This window comes from Macrotis lagotis, chromosome 1, assembly GCF_037893015.1.
Source record: "Macrotis lagotis isolate mMagLag1 chromosome 1, bilby.v1.9.chrom.fasta, whole genome shotgun sequence".
NCBI lineage: Eukaryota > Metazoa > Chordata > Mammalia > Peramelemorphia > Peramelidae > Macrotis > Macrotis lagotis.
This window is the reverse complement of record NC_133658.1, coordinates 303137088-303149606: the sequence shown is the minus strand read 5'-3', so window position 1 is coordinate 303149606 and position 12519 is coordinate 303137088. Positions and strand designations below refer to the sequence as shown.

Below are 12519 nucleotides of genomic sequence, written 5' to 3'. Positions count from 1 at the left end.
GAAATTGCTTTGTGCTTACTTAACTGGTGTTCCACTAAGAAAGAAAAGAACAGACCCTGATGGTTTGGTGTATTATGAATTGTATTTCCTGCCTTGATAATTTGTTTTTCCGAGTGGTAATGTATTTATATGGCAGTTGGCCTTAAAAACCTTTATTGACTTGAGTGGATAGAAGCCAAGACTAGGATTATTAAAATGTATCCATTTCGAGGCAGTGCAAAATCGCAACATATATAATTATGTTAGGTAGGCTACAGGCTCCATTTAATCCCACCCATTTATGCTAAAATTTGGCAGGAAGAGCAGAGTCATGGCATTGGAAACATTAAGAGATGCAGAAAATGAGTGAGAGTTTTATATAATGGCATTCCATTTGCTTGTTAAAGTTCTTTATGAGGGAATGGTAAAACTTAGGAAAGTTAAAGATGACCTTTTCCTACAGAAGTTTTAGTTATTTAATTTTAAGATGTCCCATGGCATTTTTCTTCTTGGTTTGGGCTTTCTTAAAGCTACTATGAAAGCTTAATTGCTGCAACCCATCCATTTTAGCTTAGATATCTATTTTAAATATAGGCTTTATGGCCATGAGGAAAGAAGTGCGGATGGAATAGAGAAACAGTTTATTTCTAGGGGAATTAACAAAGCTATTATAGGACTGTTAGCTTTTATTTTAAGTTGAGATGTAGAACACGGTAGGTTTTTTTTTAACATAGCATAACTATAATTGTTATCACAGCTACCACAGCTATAGTTGCTATCACAACTAAAGTACCACTGTGCATTATTTTCAAAAAAAATATTAGTTCAAATTATAGACTAATCCCAATTAATTATACATATTAAAACTTATACTTTCACTTTGAGATTCTAGTTTTCAGATCTAATACTTTTGAATTATTGGGCAAGTCCACTACTGTGATTCAGAATCTGAAATCAAAAGTCTGATCATTCAACATTTAGACTTGAATTCCACTCTCCCTTTCTCTGTTGTACCCTAACTTAGCAGAGTGACGCTGACATACGATATACATAGGCTAACTGCAGAGTGATGCTTGAGGCTGGTGGCCTGGGCCCTTGAATGCCAGAAGAAGTAAGAAGGCTGAGATTGGGAGCCATGCTCTTAACATTAGGATACTGAGGATTGCTTCCTGCTGTAATGGTCTAAATCCCTTCCTCTATTTTGTTCATCACAGACTTTTGTTGAAGACTTTAGAAACAATATCAACAGCAAGATGTGTTTGGGTTAGTGAGAGGCAGAGAATAGATTTAAAGAGTAATTTTAAAATAATTTTATTAGTAAGTGTAAAAAATATTATTTGTTTTTCTTCCCCTTCACTTTCCCCTCCCATCTTTTTCCACTTATTTATCTGTTCTCCTTTGTGATTGTATGCATGAAAAAAAACTTTTATATAACCTGTCTTTTTTGGGGGGAAGAGGAATGGGGGACTTTAGCCTCCAAAACAGAGAATGTGCTGAAAACACAAAGAATTGTATTTATAGTTCTCTTTTAAGTGTGTGTGTGTGTGTGTGTGTGTGTTTGCAACAGGATAAGGAAAATTTTAGAAACTGTCTGATAGTGTTCAGGGTAAATACTTAAACCCCTTTAGAGAATTTCACACACAGATACTGTGCAGCAGAAAAAAAGGGATACTTATGTTTCTTAAAGCTGCTACAGCCTCCAGCTTTGTACTTAAAGACAGAGGTGTTGAATAGAATTCTATTGAGGATACATCCAGCGACAATATCTCTTGGAACATCAGAGCAAACCAGTGGGTAGGACTTTCTATTTTTAACCCTTTCATGAGAGAGTCAGTGGAGATTTGAGATTTGTTAGGATGAAGTGTCTGTTCTGTACACCAGGAAAGTGAAGAGTGAAAACCCTTGTGCCTTGTCTCTGCACCTGGGAAGAACAGGCCAAAAATGCTGCAGGTTATGAGACCATGACAGGAGACAGAAAATGTCAGCTGTCGGCATGGCATGGCCTTCCCTTTCCTACCTCAAGTTTGGGTCTGGAAAGAGAGTACTCAGAAGGGACAGGCAGACTTTCAGTTTCTGGTTTGATTCCCCAGGATATTGTTGGGTTGTGCCAATCTTGACTATATACACATAATTCAAATGTGTATGTTAATGTATTGTTATGTCTACTTATGTGACTATCATGTATTCCTTTATTCTTCTCAGAAGAACTTAAGTATGTAGAAATTAAGATTTTTAGTGAAGAAATGGATATGGCTTTATTCCCCTAATGTGCTCACTCACTGTTTGAATTTATTTGCATTCATTTTGACTAGCAGATCATCACTATGTTTTTAGGGGCATTCTCAGACACCCTGGTGCTGGAGTGATGTGTCATTGCTTTCAACATTGGAAGCACCTAAAAAATGCAGCAGACAAACAGGTTTCTCCCCCCCCCCTCAACTTTTTCAAATAATTCAGTTCAGGCTCCTTATTTACATTATTTCAAGTTATCTAACTTTGTACTCATTCAGCTTCAGGCTTTGCAGTTTGTTCCATAGAGCAGAGCTTTCTTTTTTAGTTCTAGCTCTGAACAATATGAAAGAAAAGAAAAATCCCCATCATCTGCTCATCTTTGTTATTGAGAACATTCCCAAGATTTCTTCAAAATCAGTCTTTTTTTGTAAGTGGGTTCCTAACATTATTGCCCTCTAAGATTGTTGTTAAGATCAAATGAGATCATATATTTATGAATTTGCTTTGAGTAAATATAGCTCTTTCACAAATTCAGGGTAGTACGAGTGGAACTTTAGGGAGACCCCAAGATGTGAACATTTGATTAATTGCTGATTAATATCAACAATAACTACCTATAATAATAAAGGACATGTATATGTATTTTTATATATTGAATATCTATATTCACACTTATGTATATAAATATAGGTATTTGAAAATTTTCAAAATAATTTCCATAAATTATTGTTCTTTCTACCCTTTCCATAACAAAATGCTCTCCACTGCTAGAACCCCATCATCCCTGATGATTTCTTTCAAGGAATCTTTCCCTCCATTGATGCTCTCTGTTGGGTGAACTATAGATGTTCCTTTCCCCTTCCCCAACCCCCTCATCCAGGAGAACTGCAGACATGAGAGGGCTTTCTCAACCCCTACACATAGACTTGAACTTAAGACTTAGCACTTCCCATTTTCCTTTTAATGGACCATACCCTCAACACTATTATATTAGTGATCTAGTCCCCACTCCATTCCTCTCTAATCTCCTACTCCCTGCCCAATTCATATACCCACATCAGACTTCTATACTTTAAGTTCAAAATGGTTTTGTTATACACTTAGAATAATTCATGGCTCAGAACGAGTGTTAGTACCATCTTAGGCACATTATGTGGATTGTAACTTTCATGGTTTGGTTTGAGAATCTCACCAATATTAAACTTCTTACATTGTGAAAGATAATTTCTTTATAAATTACCTGTATTAGTCTTATTATCATCATGCTTCTCTTACCATTATCTGCTGCAAGACAACCACCTGGTTGATAAAAGCTGACTCTGATATTGGTTTTTTTTTTTGTGACTTGTTTTTGGTATTTTTGAAAGTGCTTTTGTGCTCATTTGTAGGTTATGCATTTAAGCCTATCTATTTCCCAACAGGTAAACTATGAATGTTTTTTTTTAACTACTTGTTATCAGCCCATCTAAGTGACTGAGAGACAGTCTCAGTTCAGAATTCAAAACACATATTGTATAATTTAAAATTTTTATTTTATACATCTTGAAGAATCTGAATCCCAGAAAAAGTTATTTGACTTATCCAAGGTCACATCGGTAATAAATGGCAGAGTGGGATTATACCTGTGTAGTTAAAATTACAAGTAAGATAGATATTTTCTAGGTTTTAGTATTTGATTGATGACTCCTGTATTTGAAATAAAAGGATAATATACAGTGTGAAGCATACCTATGTGAGATAGAGACAACATAGTGTAGTGAACAAAGGGTGAATCACAGAGTTCAGCCATTGGTAAAGGGAAGATTTCTATACTAGTTGTTCCTTACAGTAATGAAATCTTAGATTCATACATTCAGTGTGATATTCAGTGAAGAGAGCACTGGGCCTGGTGTAAGAAAGACAGGTTCCAATCTCAATGACATTTACTAACTCTGGCTCTGGACAAGTCCCTTATTCTCTCTGCCTTGGAGATCTGCAACTATGCAAGACAAATAGTCTTAAACAAGTTGCCTGATGTCACTGAAAGTTAAGTATCTTGCCCAAAGTCACATTACCTGTGTGTGCTTAAAGGCTGAACTGAAACCAAGGTTGTACTGAACTCTCCCTTGAGTTATAGATATCCTTGCTTCTTGCTTTTTGGAGAAAAGTATTACATAATTTCCTTGAATTTTTGCCTGTTTGCAGGTATTATTATTAACCTTCAACAATAATAATGATACTTTAACAGGAGCTGATTTTATATAGTTTGCAAAATGCTTTGCATTTATTATTGCATTTGATCTTTATGACATTTTAGTCCCTGCCTGTTAGAAATAAGTAGTTCAAGCTTCCAGCTTTGTTTATAAGAACTTGATTTCTGTAATATTTTGTAAAATGACAGTCTTCCTATCAAAGTGTTTTATATAGTAATAGCTAGCTATTAAAAATATCTAGCATCATTTTACCACATATGATTCAACAAATTAAGAGTCCCTTGCATTTTTCATTTTATAAAAATATGAACTTTTAGCCTAGTGAGATGTTCCTGTAACTGGAAGAAGAAATATAATTTATCTGATCTCCAGAACCATGTCCCATGGTAGTGCCAGCCCTGTGGATACTATATGAGTCTTGGATGATTGCAGGAGACAGTATTCTGGCTATCAAGGAATAAATACATTTGAAATCACAATGGTCAAGTTCTGCCTTTTTCTCCCATCCATGTTATTCAGATTTACTTTTATTTGCATTGTATTGAATGAGTTTTCTTGATATTGTAGTTACTGCTCATAGAAAGTCTTCTTATTTTAAAATTTTCTTTAGAAACTTTGTTTAAAACAGGCAAACAGAGCACAAAATCTGGAGTCATCTCTAACAACATCAGTACAGGTTACTCATGAGGATTGAGTCCTTGCATGTCTTTGGAGACCACTACTAAGGAGATTGAATGAAAGTGGAACTAATTTTAAGTAAACAAATATTTGCCTTTAAAAAGAGAGAAAAGAAATACTAAGTCATTCCAGTTCTTAAGAAACAATACTATTATAATTTAAGATGAAAGTTATATGTCTATATATGTTTTGCTGATGCTTTGTATATTTTGTTTAGTTCCTCCCACCTTTTCTTTGATAAAAGGATATATAATCGAATCCCAGAATTTTTTAGCATTTTCAACTCAACATCAGATTCGAACTTTTTTTCTACAAGTCTTATAAGAAATGTAAAAAGAATGGTATTCACCAGACAGAATTCAGGTACAGAGATATGTAAATTCCTCAGAAGAAAATTGACTTTTTACTAAATGACCTGAATGCTGATTATTTCTCTTCCTTTGGGTAGCAACTGCTTTTGATAATGATGTTCATATGAATATTCCACTTAGTTTCTTGTCTACATTTCAGACAGTTATTAGGAAAGAGTTCTGGAAATAACAGGATTTTCTGTTTCTAGTAAGAATCTTGATGATCAAGTATAGCTTGGTATATGGAAATTAACCCATGTCTTACTCTTAAAGCTCTTAGGATCTTCCCTTTGCAATTAATACTGAAGAATGCACAGACCAGAAAATTAATTCTGTCCTTGAAAGGTGAAAGAACTGTCCTTGGTTGGAGTAGAGAAGATACTGGTCTACTGGAATTTGTGTCAAACGGAAGGAATTTGGTTGGTCTTGGACAGGATCTATCTTCATTTGTGAAGTCAGATCATGCAACTACAAAACAATTTTGGTGGGAATAGAGAAGATGAAGCATTAGGTACTCCTTTTAAACTCTGCTCTTTTAGAGGTTTAAAACCTTGCTCACATTTCATTTGAAAAAAAAAAAGGAGAATAACTCATGTCCCTGGAGTTCTTTGGCCAACTTGTTATTATGGGTAGTTAATTTTCTGTCTCTCAAAAGGGATAGCCAAAATATATCCAGTATTTAGAGAAGCTGGGATGTGGCAGGAGTGGGCCTTCAGGCCTTGTTATTTTCTACAATAGGTGAAAGACCTCAGCTTAATCCTCTTAGTAAGCTTAATTACACTATGACTTCCTCTTCTTTTGGTAGAGTAGCCTAAAGTGCAGTTCATTTGGAAAGTATATTACATAGTTGCACACCAAAGCAAACTCGGGCTTTCTATTTAAGATCTGAAAAATTGTGATTCTAATGCCACTATATAACATCCTTGAAAAAAGAGATGAAACCCTATGCTATCTTCACAGTCATATGAGAAGTGATTTCTGAAAGCTAACTATAGTGACATATGGTTATCTTTCAACAAAATTATATCTCATCATTACATTTTACATTTTACTTTCTAGCAGTCCCATGATTAAATTTGGATTGGAGGCAGAGAGAAAGAAAAAAATCCCATTCATTCAGCATATTGAAATCAATATATTGAGCATTTGCTTTATACAGGGCAAGGAAGCTAGGTGACCTGTGAATAGAGTGCTAGACTTAAGAGTCAGGAGAACGTGATTCAAATTCAGTCTCAAACACTAACAGTGTGATCCTGGGCAAGTCACTTAGCCCTATTTACCTTAGTTTCTTCATTGGAGAATGAGTTAGAGAAGGAAATGACAAATCACTCCAGTATTTTTGCCAAGAAAACTTTAAATGGGTCATGAAGAGTTAACAACAACTTTAACGATTCAACAACATATAAAGGTGAGGTGGGTGGAATATATGGATGATTCCTACCTTAAACATCACAAAGTAATAGGGGGAGAGTCAACTTTTATAGAAACAACTATAATATGCCAATATGTGATTAGATGATATGGGCAATAAGTGTTCTAGTAGTACAATATCTCTTTGGTGTGGTCAGGAAAGACTTTATGGCATCAAAAGTGGGCCTTGAAAGTCTTTTTTTCAGCTTTAAGACTATGATCTTATGTAATATTTCAGTATATAAAGATGGGAATAGAAGTAAAGAGCATTTTTAGCAGAGAGAACAGCATGAACAAAGGGATAGTATGGATACTAGGTATTTTTATGATATAGTTTGGTTTGGCAGGAGCAGAGAACATTATTCAGTGAGTGAGCAGAAAAAAAAGAGAAAGAAGGACCAGATTGCTAAAGACCTGATGAAGGAATTTGGATATTGTTTAGAGAGTGTTTCTTTTCTCCCCATTTAGGTACCTTAGGTTAACTTAATTTATTTGCTTTATTGGTGCTATATCTTATATATTAAAGTCTATTTTTTGAGTGAGATACAATGTCTTCTTAGTTTCTTAAGGTCTTTGATGGTCACACATGCACCTTGCTATTTGAAAGTGTTCCTCTGTTTTTAATTTATTAAAATGCCCCAGAAAGTGTTCCTATTCCTCAGTTTATTTTTTTCTGGAACATCATACATGTCCCACTATCCCTGACTGGAAATATATCCCCAGGATCTATCCAAGATACTATTCTCTCTCTCTACAGTCTCTCACTGTTAATATAATCATCCCCCTTAAGTTTAATTATCATATCTTGGTAGATGGCTTCCAGAACTATAAATATAACCCTGATCACTCTCCTCAACTCCATCATCAGCTACTTATTGGACACTTCCAATTTGATATCCTATGAATATATCAAACTCATTAAATCCAAAATAGAGTTCATCTCTTTTCCCAATCCTTCTCCCTTTTACTTAACTTTTCTGAAAAGGGTTTCAATTTTCTAGTCACTTAAGTTTCAGTTATGAAGTTGCTTTCAACACTTCACTTACCCTCATGCTCCATATTGGATTGATTGCCAATTTTTATTTATTTAACCAACATTATAGCTTACATACACCTCCTTTCTGCTCACACAGCCTGACCTAGTCCTTACCCTCATTAGCTTTTGTCTAGACTATTGCAATAACTTCTTAATTGATCTCCTTCTCTTCAGTCTCTCACTTCTCCAGTCCATCATCCATAGAGCTACCAAAATGATATTCCTAAAGGATTTTAACTTGAAACCAGTGCCTTCCTGTTGCCTGTAACATAAAATTCAAACTGCTCCTCCATTTGGCACTTCAAGTCCTTTTTTTACAATCTGAAACTGTCCATTTATTCCATTCTAAGCTTTTTTATATACGTTATTATTATTATTAATGCAGTCCTTTTTTTTTAAAATGCATTCATTTCTTTCCAGATATGCTTCCTTGCTGTTCTCCACACCTAATTTTCCATCTCCATGACTTTGCACAGGCAAAGGCATCCCATACGTCCTTCACCTCCTAATTATTAGAATTCTTAGCTCCATTTAAGGTTGAGCTCAAATGCCAACTCCTTCTTTATTCACTAGCATTTTCCCCCTTCCCTCCCTGAAATTACTTTGAATGATTTTTTTTTTTTTAGGATTTTGCAAGGCAATGAGATTAAGTGGCTTGCCCAAGGCCACACAGCTAGGTAATTATTAAGTATATGAGACCAGATTTAAACCCAGGTACTTCTGACTACAGGGCCGGTGCTTTATCCACTGCACCACCTAGCCGCCCCTAAATAATTTTTTAAAAAACATTTTAATTTATTATTTATTTACTTTAATATTTTTTTCTCTTTAAATTTTAAGTTTCAGATTTTCTTTCTTCCATTCTTTTCTGTACCCAGTGAGAAGGCAAACAGTTGGTTAGCAATTTATACATTTAAAATAATGCAAAATGTATTTCCATGTTAGCCCTATTTTTCAATAAACTTCTTCCATAGTTTGTGTTGCCTTGTATTATATACTTATTGTTCATAGATTATATGGTTTTTTGAAGATAGGGATTGTTGCTTGGTGTATAAAAGGCACCTAATAAATACTCGTTGATTAAGTGTAAAATAACAGGCATGCTTGCCTGGTTCTCTCTTCCAATACCAACATTCCACCCACCACCATTTGTTGGTTGTTGGAGTCTTTAGTCAACACATTGGTGACTACATCCATTGTGTGTCTTAGTAACAATTCAACAACTAGGAAAGATAAACTGAATCCATCAGAAAGTTAAATGATTGCTACTTTTCTTTGTCTTTCTAATCTTTTTGGAAGAATGAAGGAAGGCTAGCATTTATTAATCACCACCATGGATTGCGTTAAGTACTTTATAAATATTCTCTCATTTGATCCTCACATCAATTTTAGGTACTGGGAGATGCTCTTATATCCATTTTATAGTTGAGGAAACTAAGTCAAAGGCAGACTTACCCATGATCACAAAACTAGTAAGTATCTCAACTAGATCTGATACCAGGTCTAGCCCTGAGCCACCCAACTGTTTCTAAACTCCTTCATTTTTTTGACTCTATTGGATGTGATAATCTGGTAATAACTTTTTTAATTACTTGAAATAATAAATTTAATCCTTAAGTGATTAATAATTCCCCATCATTTAACTCAGGGTCAAATGTTTGTTCTTTTTTCTGGGTTTTCTTTCTTTTGGTTTCTCTCAGGTTTCTAAGATTTTTTTGTTTTATTAAGAAATCTTTAATTTAGAGCTGAAAGAGACCTTAAAAATCATGTAGGCAGATGTATCAAACATGACTCCTGGGTAACTAAATTAAAAAAGTAGTTTTGTTTTAATGTGTTTCTGTGTTAATTTTTTAAAAGGAATATCTAAATGTATGATTTTTCCAAGTCAATATACAGCCCTTGATTTTGTGTCCTGTTTCTATATTAGTTTTGTGACACTGATCTGGACCATCTTACTCCTTTCATAATATATATAAGGAAGCTGAAATCTAATCAGTTACCCTTGGTTAAATGACCTTCTCAGAAGTAGCCACATCCCTAGTTAGTGGCACAATTTAATCTCGGACCCTGTTTTTCTGATTTCCAATCCAGTGTGCTTCATTTTAATTGCTTCTTGTTCAATACTCTCCCTAGTAAAATATTGGGTGCTAAGGATTTGAACATAGTAAATTAATTGAATGCTGTTCAGTTCACAATTTTCTATTGTTTGTCAGGAATTCCCCCCCTAACCCTTGTCTGGGATTAACCCTCATCAGAATTAGGTAATTATGTGACAGAGCACATTTCCAAGATGGGCATTGAAGACTGTTCATCTCTTTTGATTCTGGGGAAGGGAGTCAAGATTAGACTACCTCTGGGCCACATCCAAGTTTATGTGTTAGAGCTGCTTCCTGGGGTGGGAGGTAGAGGGGAGGGTACCTTGCCTCTGGGAACATGGCACGTTGCCTGATTTTCTGTTTAAAGTTATGTTCCTGTTGGAATCTGTTCAGTGCTGAGTTTCAGTTGCTTCATACAAATATGATGAGTCCCCTTCACTTTGTGTGCTCTTCCTTCATCTCTCCCCAACTGCTTGTCAATCCAAATTAGGGTCATTTATATGAGTCAGAGTTGTTCTGTCTCCTTTCTAAAGGTCTGGGGAGTCAGGTACCCATGTGCCTTGCAGGAATAAGCTCATGGAATGGGATTCACTTTCAAGAACATTGTTTAAGGGGTCGTGGAGGGCAAATGGGGAACTTCAGTTAGGTTTAGATTTAAAATTTAAATAAGGTTAAAAAGAAATTTCAGATGGAGGAGAAAGAAGACTTCAGCTTCTACTTGGGCAGAATTTTTCTTTCTCTTCTTAGCCAAGAAATCCTTTAGATGATGAATAACATCCTAAAGAACTTTAATCAAATAAATGCCTCCTTGCCTTGAAGGTCAAGTCACCCCCACCCAAGACAGTAGAGAAAGTCATAAACATTAAAAAAAATACCTTTTCCTACATAGTTTACCCAGATAACCCCACCATAAACCCAATTAATAGGAGCATTCCTTCTCATAAAGGGGAACCCAGGATTTTATTGGAAACACCCATTGAGTGCATCAGTGGAAAGCTCGATATAGAATTTAGAGCAATGGCCATTTCCTTCTGTCCCTTGCAAGTTCTTTTGTCAGCATGTTTTTTTTTTCCCAGAATGAAACCTAAGCTATATTTTTCATGATGCTTTCTGGAAAGATCTGTGAAGGGTACATAGTAACTCTCTTCATCTGTTTGAAAGATTGTCCTATGAAAGAAGGATTAAATATTTTATAGAACTCCAGAGGGCAATTGGACTCAGATTTCAGCTCAATAGAAAGAACAACTTTCTAAAAAAAGTTAATCCCAGATGAAATGAGATTGCTTTGTGAAGTGGTGAGTTCCTCTTCCCTCAGAGTATTGAAGAAGAGACTGAATGAACATCCTCATCTGTGTGGTTGGGTAAATTCCTCCATTAAGTGAGAGAGTGGACCAAGATGGCCTCAGAGTTCCCTTCCAAGATCTGAGATTTGATTATGCCTAGTTCTTTCTGTCAAAGCCCATGCACTACTATAACTTTACATTCATGCCTTTGAGGGAAGGCAAAGACCATTTGACTAGGAAAAAAAGGGATGTTAATGTCCCTGGAGTTCTCATGAGGAATTTCCCATGTTAAATCCCTTCCCAAGAAGCCTTGGTTCTCCTCCATCCTTTCCAGTCAGATGGCTCTGAAGCTACCTTTTAAGCATTCCTCTCAACTGGGCTGGTTTGGGAGTCATATAACTAATTGTCTAGGATTTATTGAGTATTGATTACCCACAGGATACATAGTCCTAGGCTAGGCACTCAAGATACACATTAAGCAGTGAGAGAACAAATAAAGTGGTGTTATGTGCTTGGAAGGCTTTTCCTCCATCCTGCAATGGAGGTGTACAGAATGAGTTCAACATGGAAAAAGGGGGAAGCTCTTGTGGTCCCCAGAGCACCCCTGGCATCAGTACAACAGCCTTCATGCTGATGGCACTGGCATTTCCTGGTGAGAAGCGATTTGTTTTCTTGATTAGAATGTAAACACTTGCAGAAGTTATGGGTCTGCTCTCACGTGAGTTTTATTATAGACTTTTCCATTTGTAAACATCATGCCTTGAGCCTGAGGAAGAAATGTGATAACCCCAGGATTCCCAAGAGAGGTGCACATTTGGTTTCTTTCTGGGTTAAAATTAATATGCCTTAGCATCCTTCTCTGAAAATGTCCCACTCAGTCTTTTTTTGTGAATTGGGATTTTGTACCTTATGCCTTTTCCTATACATATATATATCTATATATATCTATATATATATATATATGCATATATATACACACATATATGTATGTATATAGATACATTTCAATTGACACTTCCCAAAAAACTTCCAAACAATGCCTTCTTATAATGCACATTTCCCTAAAATAGATGATTAGCTAAATTAAAAAAAAAAGGAATTGGTTTTTAATTCTGACAATATAGCAGTGGCATTAATCATGTATTTGACTGGCAGTATTGGTTGTACTTATATATTATTATATCAGTCCATATATTTTAGTTAATCATTTGTGTATTTTACTTTCAGTAATTCCTTCACTTCATATTAGTCTTTTCCTTACTT

At 35.4% G+C, this 12519-nt stretch overlaps 1 protein-coding gene across 9 annotated transcripts in view; it reads left to right on the top strand.

The window, feature by feature from the left end:
• The window catches only part of FTO (FTO alpha-ketoglutarate dependent dioxygenase), a 477648-nt gene that overhangs the window by 210899 nt on the left and 254230 nt on the right, over window positions 1-12519 (top strand). The window lies entirely within an intron of this gene.